The 17,437-nt window shown below is 43.0% G+C and overlaps 1 protein-coding gene across 1 annotated transcript in view; it reads right to left on the bottom strand.

Moving 5' to 3' along the window:
* The window catches only part of LOC135525234 (alpha-1,3-mannosyl-glycoprotein 4-beta-N-acetylglucosaminyltransferase C-like), a 220,526-nt gene that overhangs the window by 95,962 nt on the left and 107,127 nt on the right, over positions 1–17,437 (bottom strand). The window lies entirely within an intron of this gene.

Below are 17,437 nucleotides of genomic sequence, written 5' to 3' on the forward strand. Positions count from 1 at the left end.
AACATACGCACAAGATGGCGCCGACACGAAATACACAGTCGGTCTGTTTCTAACTCTTAGCCAACTTTGCAGTATTTCTAATTTATTTAGTCGTTACTTAGAATGTCTCATATTACCTACAGCCGAAAATAACTTTTGGATATTAGATTGGCGGTCACTCGCCAGAATTTCGACCATATATTCGACTTCCCTGAACTGGATCCTTTGTTTGTACTTACTGAGGCAGCTCCATTCATCCCAGGGTCTGCAGCAAAATGAAGAAGACGAAGAAGTGGGGTCCTAGTCAGACTGAGGCGGCGTGCCTACCATCCACCGCTTCTGAGTATATTACTCGCTAACGTTCAGTCCCTGAATAATAAAGTAGATGAGCTCAGGGAAAGGATCTCCTTCCAGAGAGACATCAGGGACTGTAACATACTGTTTAACGGAATCATGTCTCTCTCCGGATATATTGTCCCCGTCCATTCAGCCAGCGAGTATACACTGACTCGGCGACTAGGTTCATCAGGAAGTGCATAGAGGATGTTGTTCCCACTGACGATTAGAACTAGATCCAAACCAAAAAACATGGATAGATGGCAGCATTTGTGAAAAACTGAAACACGAACAAACACATTTAACCATGGCAAGGTGACTGGGAACATGAACGTGTACAAACAGACCAGCTATGACCTCTGTAAGGAAATCAGAGACGCAAAATGACAGTAGAGGGACAAAGTTGAGTCACAGCTCAACGGCTCAGACATGAGACGTGTGGTAGACAATCATGGATTATCAAGGGAAAGTCAGCCATGATCTGGACACCGATGCCTTGTTCCCAGTTAAAACTAAACACATCGCCCCGTAGCACTCCTGTCATTGTGAAGTCCTTTGACAGGCTAGTTAAAGATCATATCATCACCACTTTACCTGGAGGTGATATGACAGATTCACAGACAACGCAATCACCATTGCGCTGAATATTGCCCTATCCCACCTGGACAAGGTAGGCAACAACACCTCCGCCACGCTGATCATGGACTACGAGCACACACCCATCCACTTAGATGGGGCCGCAGTGAAGAGGGCCAAAAGCTTCAAGTTCCTCGATGTGCACATCACTGAGGACAGGAAATGGTCCCTACTCTACTCTACATCCATCCAGTAAATGTCAGGGGATCAAGGCATCCGATAAAGATAGTCTCCACAACAAGATCAGATACCAGTGATAGATATAGGCAGTGAAAACAACAAGTGTAGGACACTGCTCTGCTTAAAGCCCAGGACACTACACTACGTCTGTGTGTTGTAAAACCTGAAGCTCAGGCATGTGTTGCTCTGCCTGTCTGTGTGTTGTAGAGCTGCAAAACCTGTGTGAGAGCCTGGAGAGATGTCCAGTTCTCACAGAGGTCCACCTCACTGTGAATCCCCTTCAGCAAGAGACCAGCTGGAGGTAGGGCAAGCCCAATTTTAAACACAGAATACATATGGGCAACAAGCCCTGGGCCCTGTGGTTGCATGCTCCTGTGGTAGAGAGCAGTGTGGTCATACAAACAAACTTATACAGTAACACTGTACTTGGATGCTTGGTCATAACGGCTACATGCATCCACTGTCATAAACATAACAAGGATTAGTTTAAAAATGGCTTTAAAATGGTAGCAGAGAGAGACGGACACCAACTTCTCTAGCTTCTCTGTTCTGGAATATCACTGCTGGGGCGGATGTGAGAAGTAAAGTTACATACCAAGGGAAAGCCATGCCACTGCAATATTTAATATCATCCCTCATGTCACAGAACGTGGTCCTAGTGTGGATGGAGGATGTTGACTGAGGTGACTTAGGGCTGGATTCAATCTGTATGGCTAAAGTTCAGCTTTATAGCGTGATTGAAGTTTAAAGGCAATGTTCCTGCATTAGTGGAGACTGCATTTACGGTAAACCCTGCATATGTCTACTCAATAGAAAATTACCTTTACAGTTTGATCTCACCCTAAGGTATAATAAACAGATGTTCCTGTCATTAGTGGTCTTAGCAGTTTATCTTCTTATTGCTAGGGGTTCTGCTAGCATGAACGTCCTTAGCAGGGTAGTCCCTGTGGAGGGTAAATCTTGGAAGGGTAAATCCCAAATGGGGTAGTCCCTGTGGAGGGTAAATCCCGAACAGGATGGTCCTGTGAAGGGTAAATCCCTAGTGTAGTGGTTTATCGGCCAGACCCATAAGGAGGGTGAAAGCCTAGCCGCGGTGGCCATGAGGCTGTGTGTGAATGTTTTAAAATCATTTGAGTATAGTAGCAGTAGCAATAAAGAGAGATTGGTTAATAACCTATTGGGGGGGGACGTGACATATTAGCCTTATTGGCAAACACAACAGTATCGTCCAGCGCCAAATGGTGTATGGAGTAGTGACCAAATTATTGATAGCCTAAGATGTTACTACTTAACGCCGTTGGGGGGTGAGGCTGAGTCAATAATAACTCAGATGGCTTCTAGATGCCAGGTTACTCTCGGAGAGGGAGGTGTAGAAAGGGAAAATGCTACTAAAAAAAGGCATATAACCAGCACCAAGAACCAAATAAATGGTGGGGGAAATTAGCCAAATTTGATCAAATTGGTACACGTTATCCCGTCGATAAAAACCAGCCAAGAGGGTATGGATGCAATCGTAGTGTGGAACACTGAAATCAGATAACGGTCGAGACCACAATACGCAGGCATCCTAACCACGGCATTTTATCAGCAGCGGATAAAACTTGAAAAAGAGAAAAACAGAGACCTGCAAGTTAAAATGGAGCAGGCAGTAGATAAGAACGAGGCAACGAATAAAAAACTAGGCATATCCGAAGGGCACGCACATAGATTAGATGAACAGAAGCAGGAATTGGCTATTGCGCTACCAAAGAGTCAAAACCTGAACCAGGAATTAGAGGGAGCACTTGCGGCGAGACAAAAACAAATTAAACAACAGTATCAAATGTGTGGAGGAGTATATGCAATTGACACTCCACCGTTCGCCCAATGCTATACAGGAGGTTATATTGTCGTCAAGGGCTAATATAGGAAGGGAGAGGAGGGAGTGTTTGAAAAGTTTTATAGCCCATGTCCCTTCTCAGGGGCGAGCCACTGATAGAGCAGAGACCTATCTTATGAAAACCCAAATCTGACATTTTAGAAGCTAAAATCACATTTCATCCCATCACAAATAATTTCATACTCAAACATTTAAATTGAACAACAATTCCATGTGAATCTGATAACTCTGATGTGTAGACATTCCACTGTAGAGTTTGTCATCTGATCATTGATGAGAATGTCTCAGATGACAACCGAACTGACACCATATTCATTAAGTACCACCGCATATGTTCCATTGTTCGGATTACCAGAATATAGGTCATTTCCCCCCACCTTCTGATGTTCCCAGAATCTCTATGTTAACCAAGGGTTTCGCAAATGTAACCTCAGTAGGGTATAGAGAGGAAAAAGGGGGGAAGAGGTATTTATGACTGTCATAAACCTACCCCCCAGGCCAACGTCATGACACCACAAACGTAAGGCTCTCCAAAAAAATTATCAAAGAACAACAACCACCCGAGCCACTGCCTGTTCACCCCGCTTTCATCCAGAAGGCAAGGTCAGTACAAGGCCATTCTATCTCAAGACTATCAGACTGTTAAACAGCTATCACTAACATTGAGTGGCTGCTGCCAACATACTGACTCAAATCCTTAGCCACTTTAATAATAGAAAATTGGATGTAATAAATGTATCACTGGTCACTTTAAACAATGCCACTTTATAGACTGCTCAAAAAAATAAAGGGAACACTTATTAAACAACACAATGTAACTCCAAGTCAATCACACTTCTGTGAAATCAAACTGTCCACTCAGGAAGCAACACTGATTGACAATAAATTTCACATGTGCAAATGGAATAGACAACAGGTGGAAATTATAGGCAATTAGCAAGACACCCCCAATAAAGGAGTGGTTCTGCAGGTGATAACCACAGACCACTTCTCAGTTCCTATGCTTCCTGATGATGTTTTGGTCACTTTTGAATACTGGCGGTGCTTTCACTCTAGTGGTAGCATGAGACGGAGTCTACAACCCACACAAGTGGCTCAGGTAGTGCAGCTCATCCAGGATGATACATCAATGCGAGCTGTGGCAAGAAGGTTTGCTGTGTCTGTCAGCGTAGTGTCCATAGCATGGACGCGCTACCAGGAGACAGGCCAGTACATCAGGAGACATGGAGGAGGCCGTAGGAGGGCAACAACCCAGCAGCAGGACCGCTACATCCGACTTTGTGCAAGGAGGAGCAGGAGGAGCACTGCCAGAGCCCTGCAAAATGACCTCCGGCAGGCCACAAATGTGCATGTGTCTGCTCAAACGGTCAGAAACAGACTCCATGAGGGTGGTATGAGGGCCCGACGTCCACAGGTTGGGGTTGTGCTTACAGCCCAACACCGTGCAGGACGTTTGGCATTTGCTAGAGAACACCAAGATTGGCAAATTCGCCACTGGCGCTCTGTGCTCTTCACAGATGAAAGCAGGTTCACACTGAGCACATGTGACAGACGTGACAGTCTGGAGACGCCGTGGGGAACATTCTGCTGCCTGCAACATCCTCCAGCATGACCGGTTTGGCGGTGGGTCAGTCATGGTGTGGGGTGGCATTTCTCGCCAGAGGTAGCCTGACTGCCATTAGGTACCGAGATGAGATCCTCAGACCCCTTGTGAGACCATATGCTGGTGCGGTTGGCCCTGGGTTCCTCCTAATGTAAAACAATGCTAGACCTCATGTGGCTGGAGTGTGTCAGCAGTTCCTGCAAGAGGAAGGCATTGATGCTATGGACTGGCCCGCCCGTTCCCCAGACCTGAATCCAATTGAGCACATCTGGGACATCATGTCTCGCTCCATCCACCAATGCCACGTTGCACCACAGACTGTCCAGGAGTTGGCGGATGCTTTAATCCAGGTCTGAGAGGATATCCCTCAGGAGACCATCCGCCACCTCATCAGGAGCATGCCCAGGCGTTGTAGGTAGGTCATACAGGCACGTGGAGGCCACACACACTACTGAGCCTCATTTTGACTTGTTGTAAGGACATTACATCAAAGTTGGATCAGCCTGTAGTGTGGTTTTCCACTTTAATTTTGAGTGTGACTCCAAATCCAGACCTCCATGGGTTGAAAAATTTGATTTCCATTGATCATTTTTATGTGATTTTGTTGTCAGCACATTCAACTATGTAAAGAAAAAAGTATTTAATAAGAATATTTCATTCATTCAGATCTAGGATGTGTTATTTTAGTGCTCTCTTTATTTTTTTGAGCAGTGTATAATGTTTACTTTCCCTACATTACTCATCTCATATGTATATACTGTACTCTATACCATCTACTGCATCTTGCCTATGCCGTTCGGCCATCGCTCATCCATACATTTATATGTACATATTCTTATTCATTCCTTTACACTTGTGTGTAAAAGGTAGTTGTTGTGAAAAATTGTTAGATAACTTGTTAGATATTACTGCATGGTCGGAACTAGAAGCACAAGCATGTCGCTACACTCGCATTAACATCTGTTAAACATGTGTATGTGACCAATACAATTTGATTTGAGAGACCAGTAATGTACTGGAGTAAATTGTTTGACTCGGTGCTGAGAGGAACGCCCTGATACCGCCTGATGGCGGTACAAGTGACAGAAACGGCTTTGATTACAATGAGTCAAAAAGTGTATCTGTATGTTCCACACGCAGTAGCAACCATAGTTAACAGCACGAAAGCACATGTTACGAGTGCGAGATGGACAAAGTGTGAGTTAAAGTTAAATGGGGGAAAATCTACAATTCCATAAGATTGGTGCTTTGAATCCTGCATCGTTTATGCCATTGCCAGGGGAGGTTGAATCGGATATATGTGACCGAGATCAAATTACTCCAAAGCCTCAGCTTTGGTATGTAGAATATTAGTGAAGACATCAACACTATTAAATAATGCATGGAATCATGTAGTAACCAAAAAAAGTGTTTTTTATGTTTCATATTTTAAAGTAGCCACCCTTTGCCTTGACGACAGCTCTGCACCAATTCAATGGTGCACTGATGATTATGTTTCAGAACCTTCCGACAGCTACGTTTTTCAGCATAGCAGTGAGTGACTCACTCCTTCATGGCTTTTGTTCAAAATAAATTATACAATAATGAAGGGGTTTAAGACATATTCATTCGAATCGACTTTAGAGTACGCAGCTAATTTTGTTTGAATTATTACATGGATTATAATGAATTGACATAATTGTAGGGGTTGATGCATTTTTTGTTAGGGTAAATCAGGTCTGTGATATTGAGTTAAAAATGTAAAACTTTAGAGGACTTAAGCCTCGAATGCGTTGCAAGTTTGCCCTTTTTGGCCATAAGGCTACACTTTACAATAGGACTCAACTCTGACTGCAGCATCCATCGGTAGTCTAAAATGTGGCACAAACTGGTGAATTGTTCGCCCCTAACCGAGCTATTAGATTATCTTTCTGTAAATGAATGGAAACATTCACACCTCCATTCATTTACAGAAAGATAGTCTAATAGCTCGGTGTGAATGTTTCTGTCCCAGAGTTTCCTCTCACACTGGAGTACTGCATTGGGCAAAATCAGCTGGCAGGTGGTCCCGGAGCTGAGAGAACTTTGGTAAATACAACAGCACAATTACACTTCACATGTGGACTGACAATTTTTGAAAAAATACGATACTTGAGCCTTATAGCCCATTACATAAACAAAGAGTGGGTGCTCATGGAGAGGGCGCTATCCACCACAGAGTGGGACAGTTCCCAGCTCAAACCTGCAGATAACATAAGGCTAGCTATTGTGAAAAAATACTTGTGGATCTTGTTGATTTCCTCTATTACTTCAAAGAGGCCATGCTCGCCTTGGAGGCAAGTGAACAGCCTACTCTTCCCCTGGTAATTGTGTGGTTCCAAAGGATAAAGCCTCACCTACAGATGGATTTGTGGTGTCAGAGTGAAGCCAGCTGCGAGCCTGCGACCAGGTACGGTGGATGACATCCTTTTCCTGCACAGCAATTTGAGAAAATCTGAGAGATGAATGGACTGTTTTTGTAGTTATTGTTTTATTTGTTGGCTTATATTAGAAGACTCTTTCAAAGCGATTTGAGTTGTCAATGTGCTGCATTATATTGTAAAAAAATGTATATATATTGTTCTCAATTCCTGGCATGGATTATTATTAGCCAAATATTGAATAGACATGCTGACACATTAATTAATGCAGGCAAATAGCAATAATAACCAACTGTCTGTAGTCATAAAACAATTAGGCTAAATACATTTATGTATTTTTGTTGGGTAATGGATCGGCTCACAGAACTCATATGAGGTGGCTTCTTTCTTCAATATAATCATTCAGAAGATTAAACCCATTGGTCTTCTTTTTTTAATTTTAATTGAACCTTTATTTAACTAGGCAAGTCAGTTAAGAACAAAATTGTATTTACAATGGCGGCCTAGGAATAGTGGGTTAACTGCCTTGTTCAGGGGCAGAATGACAGCTTTTTACATTGTCAGCTCAGGGATTCAATCCCAGCAACAACGCTCTAACCACTCGGCTACCTGCAGCCCAACAGTAAATTAAATTGGATTACCATGTTCATTTTTCATTACGTTATAATAATCCATGCATTCTGGGAATGTTATAAAGTCCAAAAGTTATGAGCAGAGTTAGAATGTTGGCTGTCAGAAGAATTACAACGGAAATGTACTTTTAATCCGCCTTGCCTGCATATTTCAAGACATGGCATACAAGGGTGCTGTGAGATACCCAATGGGCTGAACGATACTTTTCTCATCAACATCTTGAAAAAACTAATATTTAAATACTGGAAATCAACCAATCCTCCGTCGTTAAAATAATGGAAAGGTAAAATGCTTTATTGTGAAAGTGTGTGGGTGACAGAGAGAAACAAAATGGTGAAGTTGGTGGAGAGAGATGCAGGACCTGGAGATGGGGTTGTGAGCATATGGGTCTGAGCAAGTGTGATGTAGTTGATGTTTGTGTGATGTTGTCATTTGTTGTTTCGTCGTGTTTAAAAAAAACAAAGGAAAAATTACGGCTTGCAACACAAATCTGATTATTTGTTTTGTTTACATTCTTCATTGTAACCACAATGGCACAAATAATTGAAAACACACATGCAACATGAGTAGATTAACTTGGTCAAAACATTTCTTTATTAAATGAAATAATGTTGGTACTTCTTTATTTTGATCCAAAGCCACAAATGAGCGAGTCGCTCAGCTTTATGCTGACAAATATAGCTTTATGCAGCAAAATAGCCTTCTAAATAGGCCAAGCCTAAATAAATAAATGTAATTGCCTAAATAAAACAAATAAATTAAATAGCTCAGGTCCTGACAATATGGGCAACCCTTTTCCAAAACATATTCTCGCTGGACTCTTTGTCATTAATTTTCTTCTTCACATCAGCAAAGAAGGAATCCATGTTTCATAAACTCACTTTATATAGAGGGGATATCAGTCTTTCCACACTGTGCTAAAAAAAGCCAGTTTGATATATTAGAAAAGTTTTTATTAATTTTTTAAGAGGGAGAGAAACCAAAAGCAATACCGAAAGCATAATCAACGATAGCGTGGAGCAATGACGGAATTACGCAATTTACCACCATCTACACAAATGTGTCGCGGCATAAGCTCAAAACATTTAATTGAGGAACCGCTGTACCTTTAAAGCCTACATTCAGTAACATCTATAAAGTCAGCAGAAAAAGAAACGTCCCTTTTTCGGGAAAGGGATGTTTTCAAAGATAATTCATAAACATCCAAATAACATCACAGATCTTCATTGTAAAGGGTTTAAACACTGTTTCAATGAACCATAAACAATTAATGAACATGCACCTGTGGAACGGTCGTTAAGACACTGACAGCTTACGGACGGTAGGCAATTATACACAGTTATGAAAACTGAAAACAAAAGAGGCCTTTCTACTGATTCTGAAAAACACCAAATGAAAGACGCCCAGGGTCCCTGATCATCTGCGTGAACGTGCCTTAGGCATGCTGCAAGGAGGCATGAGGACTGCAGATGTGGCCAGGGCAATAAATTGCAATGTCCTTACTGTGAGACGCCTAAGATTGCTCTACAGGGAGACAGGACGGACAGCTGTTCGTCCTCGCAGTGGCAGACCACGTGTAACAACACCTGCACAGGATCAGTACATCCGAACATCACACTGCAGGACAGGTACAGGACGGCAACAACAACTGCCTGAGTTACACCAGGAACGCACAATCCCTCCATCAGTGCTCAGACTATCCGCAATAGGCTGAGAGAGGCTGGACCGGGGGCTTGTAGGCCTGTTGTAAGGCAGGTCCTCACCAGACATCACTGGCAACAACGTCGCCTATGAGCACAAACCCACCGTCGCTGGACCAGACAGGGCTGGCAAAAAGTGCTCTTCACTGACGAGTCGAAGTTTTGTCTCACCAGCCGTGATGGTCGGATTCGCGTTTATCGTTGAAGGAATTAGCGTTACACAGAGGCCTGTACTCTGGAGCAGGATCGATTTGGAGGTGAAGGGTCCGTCATGGTCTGGGGTGGTGTGTCACAGCTTGTTGTCATTGCAGGCAATCTCAACGCTGTGCGTTACAGGGAAGACATCCTCCTCCCTCATATGGTACCCTTCCTGCAGGCTCATCCTGACATGACAATGCCACCAGCCATATTGCTCATTCTGTGCATGATTTCCTGCAAGACAGGAATGTCAGTGTTCTGCCATGGCCTGCTAAGAGCCTGGATCTCAATCCCATTGAGCACGTCTGGGACCTGTTGGATCGGAGGGTGACGGCTAGGGCCATTCCCCCAGAAATGTCTGGGAACTTGCAGGTGCCTTGGTGGAAGAGTGAGGTAACATCTCACAGCAAGAACTGGCAAATCTGATGCAGTCCATGAGGAGGAGATGCACTGCAGTACTTAATGCAGCTGGTGGCCACACCAGATACTGACTGTTACTTTTGATTTTGAACTCCCCTTTGTTCAGGGACACATTGTTCAGTTCATGTCTCAGTTGTTGAATCTTGTTATGTTCATAGAAATATTTACACATGTTACGTTTGCTGAAAATAAACGCAGTATGTATACACATACATACAAGTTATTTAGGTCAGATAACTTGTGACGCAGATTATGCAGATGATGCCGATGATGCAGGTGGCGGTTGAAATGCAGGCCAAAGTGAGACACAGGTGTTTGGGATAAGCTCCGTGTCGATGGAGCCTCATTCAAGCTCATTCTAGCAAATGGTACCATATTCCCTTCATAGTGCACTACTTTTGACCAGGGCGCATAGGGACTAAGGCCCTATCTATGGGTGTGAGAGGAGAGTGGCTACAGAATCGGTCAGACAGCTGAGCCTTTGGTTCTCTCCTAATTGAGGTAATTTACTATCCTAACAGGCAGCGCAGCTGTGGCTTTACAACATCGCACCAATTAAACCCAGATGCTGAAATGAAAGACACGGACAAACGTGACTGGACGATGAATCAAAAGACCATAACTCAAATATGAGTAATAAATGTGAAAGAATGTGACAGAGGAGAAGCGAGGAGGACGGCTCTCCAAAAACACCCTGCTGATGTTGGTAACAGGAAGCAATATCATTATCAATGTAATTCAAAAACATATCTCAAATGACCTGATAATTACATTTAATGTAAAATGGATTATGAGTAAAATACAAAATAAGATCAGGGAGTTGAATTTCATTCTTAGATTTCTGTAATATATTTATTTTTCCTAACAAAAATGGCAGTGGTCAGGATCAGGTGGATTGGTGTGAATGGCCCAGGAAATGTGGAACATAACAGGAAGAAATCAGGTCACTATGGCGATTGCTACAGGGCATTGATAACACCGACATACTGTGATGGGCCTGCCTTTTCTCTCTCCCTCCCAGTCAGAACCCTTTAAATGTTGTGCCCTGGGAACAGGCACAAACGTGAGTAAAACAGATAATGACATGGATGGAAGAAAAGGAGGATGGCACAACCTTAGAGATCAGCTCACAGTTGAACATAGCATTTCCAGAATGAAGGATTTCTTCTTGTCATGTGACCCCAATGGAAAATAACAAATAAGGACCTTATCTTGATGACGTCTTGAGATAGTTTGTACTGTTCCTTTATGGCTCGAAGGACCATGAAAAAAGTAAAGAACCGTATGATAAGTTGTGTCTGAGATAGTATACCTTTGTACACATCTTTATGGTGTCACCAATCAAACATTCTGAATGGCTCACCCAATATGGCTGCCAGTCCACCTAGCATGCACGAGTGCTTAAAATTGGAATATACTAATTTTAATTATAGAGTTTGGGTGGGTCCAAGGTAGAGTGTATGTGAAGGGCAAAGTGGGACGTGTGAGTACCTGGGTCATACGAGAGTGGCTCGCAGAACTATAATGTGGAGCACCTTGTTAGACTGAGCAAGACTCAAGATATCAAAGATGAAAGGAGCAAGGGCTGCACGATTTGCAAAAAACATCTAAATGCAATTTTTTTGTGAAGATTTTGTGAATATGAATTGTGATTTTCACACTTGGGTGAAAACTTGGTAATTCCTTCAGACATGCTTAACACAATTGGCAGGTTAGAGAACATCACTTCTAAAATGAGATCGTAGGAATGAATACAAACTGTGCTAACTGGATACAAAACCAAATTAAACAAATATTTTCCCACATTGTTACACATATGATAATATTATTGCACCTACATATTAACAAACATTCATTTTTCACATTATCATCAAAATACAGTGTGCTATAAGCGCAGCACTAATTATTTCATTACATTATGAATTCCTATTTTACCATTATGAGTTCTTAAATAATATATATTTTATTTATTTATTTAAGTTTGATTTATTTCACCAGCCATACTGTAGGTTTAATTGTGTATAAGTAGGCTCAATGATTATTATAATTCAAAGTGCCTTAACATGTAAGCTATAGATTGCAAAGTGTAGCCTGTTTCCAAAACATTGGAGTCTGGTCCAGTAATTCAATGCGATGGCCTTTAGCACGTCTGTGCCGTTATCGTTATGCACACTTGCTGCTCCTCATTTAGGCCCCAGGCGGCTAAAGCTTCTCTCAACCTCAGAGTGATGTTTTCACCCCGTGATCTCCGGGGATGTAGCCTATGTCTGCAAGCACCGACCATTCAGTTGAAACTCCTCATCAATAAAGTGTACTGTCAAACGAATGACTGTCGGTTGTTCTGCTAGACAAAAGGTATGTTGTAGTCACATAAATCAACATGTGTAAGCTCTGTGTCAACTTCTTCCCTTAATTGTGTTTAGTTGGGATGGTGACTTGGGAAAAATATGGGTGAATCTTTTATCTCCTGTCCAGCTTGTTAATTATCTTGTTGAAGCCACCTTTGCTGACAGTGTAAATATGAATCATGTCTTTGGCTATGCAATAGATAGGCGATAGTCTCAGTGATTTCTCTGTTTTTTAGTAGGGCGTTACACTTGAAAACGCATCAGGAATCAATACCTGATTAACGTAGGTGGCTGGCTATGGCTGAGTGTCTTTGCTGCTGTTTGGCACTTATTTCACCATGCAATCATCGTAGAGTAGGGGATGGTACTTTTTCAAGTTATTGAATAAATGTGTCGTGTTGCCTCTTATTGTCGCCACAACTCCGAGGTACTTTATGCACATTTGGTTGACATCAGTTTGCCTGTAGCTGAAATATTGCCATATGACGGAAGGTCATTCCCGTTAGCACTAGGAACACTCATGTTTCCAACACTGTGAAGCCTTTTTTCCCCTCACCAGGACAATTGTGATTGGCCAGCATGTGCATGCCACGCAGAGTGAGAGAGCCCGCTTGTGATTGGTCAGCACCCTCTTATGCATGCAGGGAGTGAATTAACGGAGTCTAGCGGATCTCATTGGAGGAGGTACCGTAGTCTAGTTTTACTTGTATTAAAGAAAGGAGAAAATTGTAGCCTCTTGCAATATGGATATTACACATCTCAATATCACAATTTTGATCTGAATTTGATCGTGCAGCCCTAAAAGGATTACATGCAGTCCTAGAGAGAGTATCTCCCTCCATCCTCCTTTAGAATTCCAGTTCTGTCTGAAGCTCCCCTGAAGCCTTCTCCATCCCACTACTGACTTAAAGTGAGTGCTTCTCTGGTGTACCCTTGGCAGTGGTGTCTTGTTCCTCAAGGGAAGTAGTGCTCTACCTGAGCAGCACAGACAGAGCAGTGATATCAGCAGCCTGATGGGAAGCAGGAACCTATGTGTTTTATGAGGAGAATGAAAGGCCCTGAACCCAATTATCTTTTCTTTGTTAAATAAAACTCCACTGGCCGTCATTTCAACATGCAGACCACCCCCCCACTGTGATTACAGATTTAATTAGCTGAGGACCTTGCTTCAGGGAGGCTCCTAAATCCATATTGATATTTCTGCAGAATGTGGAGATAGGGCCTTGTCCTCATGATCAGCTACAGAGACGCTACTGCAGAAAGAAGGGGATGAAGTGATGATTTCTAAAAACGTACTCTCTCATGTTTACTTTTTCCACTGAGGCTAATAGTTTTATTGCTCTATGAGGCTGAACAGCATGGCTGAATTATGCAGAGCATGGCAGAAATCAATGCTGTTTCACTGCAAGTAGCTCGGATTTAAAGAGCCCTGCTGTCAGAATAGCAGCATTTCTGTTATTGACATTAGAGAATATTCCACAGCTAATCTGATATAAATTGATTAAGTGTTCTGAGACCTTCAGCCCCATTGGTAGAGTGTACTCTAATTTTTTTTTTTTTTTTTTTTTTTTGGGGGGGGGGCAGTAGCATTTTGATCATGAAGGTGAAGCACCCTTAATCAGAATACTCCATGTACACTGAATTGTATGTGGTACAACTTACCATCTCTTACTTCACACATCACAGCTATGATTATAGTCATGGCAACATACTGTAACTACATGCAACAAACTGTAGGCAACCGAACCAACGTTGTACTGTCAAGATTACATCCCCTGGCACAGTCCCCACAGCCGGACAACTTTCTCACGGTTTCTGGAAGGAAATGCTGTAGGAACGCTCAACCGGTGTCGCTCATTCAGCCGACAGAAACTTTCAACCGGTTTTCCCCATTAAGCAGCGAGTCGGAGTCAGAGGCCGAGTCTTCTCTGGTCTCTACTCCTCCCGTTACGGGGTCTGAGACGCCGAAGCTTCCCACCATTAGCTCTGACGAATTTAAAACTCGAGTCATTGGCGACTCCATCACCCGCAGTATTAGACTTAAAACGAATCATCCAGCGATCATACACTGTTTACCAGGGGGCAGGGCTACCGACGTTAAGGCTAATCTGAAGATGGTGCTGGCTAAAGCTAAAACTGGCGAGTGTATAGAGTATAGAGATATTGTTATCCACGTCGGCACCAACGATGTTAGGATGAAACAGTCAGATCACCAAGCGCAACATAGCTTCTGCGTGTAAATCAGCTAGAAAGATGTGTCGGCATCGAGTAATTGTCTCTGACCCCCTCCCAGTTAGGGGAAGTGATGAGCTCTACAGCAGTCTCACAACTCAATCGCTGGTTGAAAACTGTTTTCTGCCCCTCCCAAAAGATAGAATTTGTAGATAATTGGCCCTTTCTGGGACTCACCCACAAACAGGACCAAGCCTGACCTGCTGAGGAGTGACGGACTCCATCCAAGCTGGAGGGGTGCTCTCATCTTATCTACCAACATAGACAGGGCTCTAACTCCTCCAGCTCCACAATGAAATAGGGTGCAGGCCAGGCAGCAGGCTGTTAGCCAGCCTGCCAGCTTAGTGGAGTCTGCCAATAGCACAGTCTGTGTAGTCAGCTCAGCTATCACCATTGAGACCGTATCTGTGCCTCGACCGAGGTTGGGCAAAACTAAACATGGCGGTGTTCGCCTTAGCAATCTCACTAGGATAAAGACCACCTCCATTCCTGTCATTATTGAAAGAGATCATGATACCTCACATCTCTACTTAAAACCTCTTGATACTCCCCATCCCGGATCCGGGATCGTGAATAAAGACTCAGGCTCATTAGCATAACGGCAACGTTAACGATTTCTGAAAATCACAAATAAAATGAAAATAATGCGCCTGCTCTCAAGCTTAGCCTTTTCTTAACAACACTGTCATCTCAGATTTTCAAAATATGCTTTTGAACCATAGCAAATCACTAATTTGAGTAAGAGTATTGCAAGCTAGCTTAGCATTTTGAGTAGCATTTAGCGCGCAACATTTTCACAAAAACCAGATAACCAAATAAATAAAATCATTTACCTTTGAATAGCTTCGGATGTTTTCAATGAGGAGACTCTCAGTTACATAGCAAATGTTCAGTTTTTCCTGAAAGAATCTTTGTGTAGGAGAAATCCCTCCGTTTTGTACATCACATTTGGCTACCGAAACGAACCGAAAATTCAGTAACCAAAACGTCAAACTTTTTCCGAATTAACTCCATAATATCGACCGAAACATGGCAAACGTTGTTTGGAATCAATCCTCAAGGTGTTTTTTCACATAACACTTCATTGATATGCAGTTTGTGGAAGCCTGCTTTCCCCTCAGAATCGCATGGAAAAATACCAGCAGCTGAAAAAGACGCACCAATTTCGACGGACACCGGGCGGACACCTGGAAAATGTAGTTTCTTATGGTCAATCTTCCAATGATATGCCTACAAATACGTCACAATGCTGCAGACACCTTGGGGAAACGACAGAAATGGCAGGCTCATTCCTCTCACATTCACAGCCATATAAGGAGACAATGGAAAACGGAGCCTCAAAAATCCTGCTGGTTTCCTGGTTGCCGTTTCATCTTGGTTTTGCCTGTAGCTCCCGTTCTAGGGCACCCACAGACAATATCTTTGCAGTTCTGGAAAATTCAGAGTGTTTTCTTTCCAAATGCATAGTGGAGCATATGCATTTGGAGCATCTTTTTGTGACAAAATATCTTGTTTAAAACGGGAACGTTTTTCATCCAAAAATGAAATTGCTCCCCCAGAGTTTCAAGAGGTTTTAATGTTAGATCCCTTACTTCAAAGGCATTTATAGTCAATGAACTAATCACTGATCATAATCTTGATGTGATTGGCCTGACTGAAACATGGCTTAAGCCTGATGAATTCACTGTGTTAAATGAGGCCTCACCTCCTGGCTACACTAGTGACCATATCCCCCATGCATTCCGCAAAGGCGGAGGTGTTGCTAACATTTACGATAGCAAATTTCAATTTACAAAAAAACAAAAACATTTTCGTCTTTTGAGCTTCTAGTCATGAAATCTATGCAGCCTACTCAATCACTTTTTATAGCTACTGTTTACAGGCCTCCTGGGCCATATACAGCGTTCCTCATTGAGTTCCCTGAATTCCTATCGAACCTTGTAGTCATAGCAGATAATATTCTAGTCTTTGGTGACTTTAATATTCACATGGAAAAGTCCACAGACCCACTCCAAAAGGCTTTCGGAGCCATCATCGACTCAGTGGGTTTTGTCCAACATGTCTCTGGACCCACTCACTGTCACAGTCATACTCTGGACCTAGTTTTGTCCCATGGAATAAATGTTGTGGATCTTAATGTTTTTCCTCATAATCCTGGACTATCGGACCACCATTTTATTACGTTTGCAATTGCAACAAATAATCTTAAATAAATATATATATAATATATAATAAATAAAGCAAACAGCTGGAGGCAGGGCTTTCTCCTATAGAGCTCCATTTTTATGGAACGGTTTGCCTACCCATGTCAGAGACGCAAACTCGGTCTCAACCTTCAAGTCTTTACTGAAGACTCATCTCTTCAGTGGGTCATATGATTGAGTGTAGTCTGGCCCAGGAGTGGGAAGGTGAACGGAAAGGCTCTGGAGCAACGAACCGCCCTTGCTGTCTCTGCCTGGCCGGTTCCCCTCTTTCCACTGGGATTTTCTGCCTCTAACCCTATTACAGGGGCTGAGTCACTGGCTTACTGGGGCTCTCTCATGCCGTCCCTGGAAGGGGTGCGTCACCTGAGTGGGTTGATTCACTGATGTGGTCATCCTGTCTGGGTTGGCGCCCCCCCTTGGGTTGTGCCATGGCGGAGATCTTTGTGGGCTATACTCAGCCTTGTCTCAGGATGGTAAGTTGGTGGTTGAAGATATCCCTCTCATGGTGTGGGGGCTGTGCTTTGGCAAAGTGCTTGGGGTTATATCCTTCCTGTTTGGCCCTGTCCGGGGGTGTCCTTGGATGGGTCCACAGTGTCTCCTGACCCCTCCTGTCTCAGCCTCCAGTATTTATGCTGCAGTAGTTTATGTGTCGGGGGGCTAGTGTCAGTTTGTTATATCTGGAGTACTTCT

The sequence above is a fragment of the Oncorhynchus masou genome, chromosome 31 (genome assembly GCF_036934945.1).
Source record: "Oncorhynchus masou masou isolate Uvic2021 chromosome 31, UVic_Omas_1.1, whole genome shotgun sequence".
Lineage (NCBI taxonomy): Eukaryota > Metazoa > Chordata > Actinopteri > Salmoniformes > Salmonidae > Oncorhynchus > Oncorhynchus masou.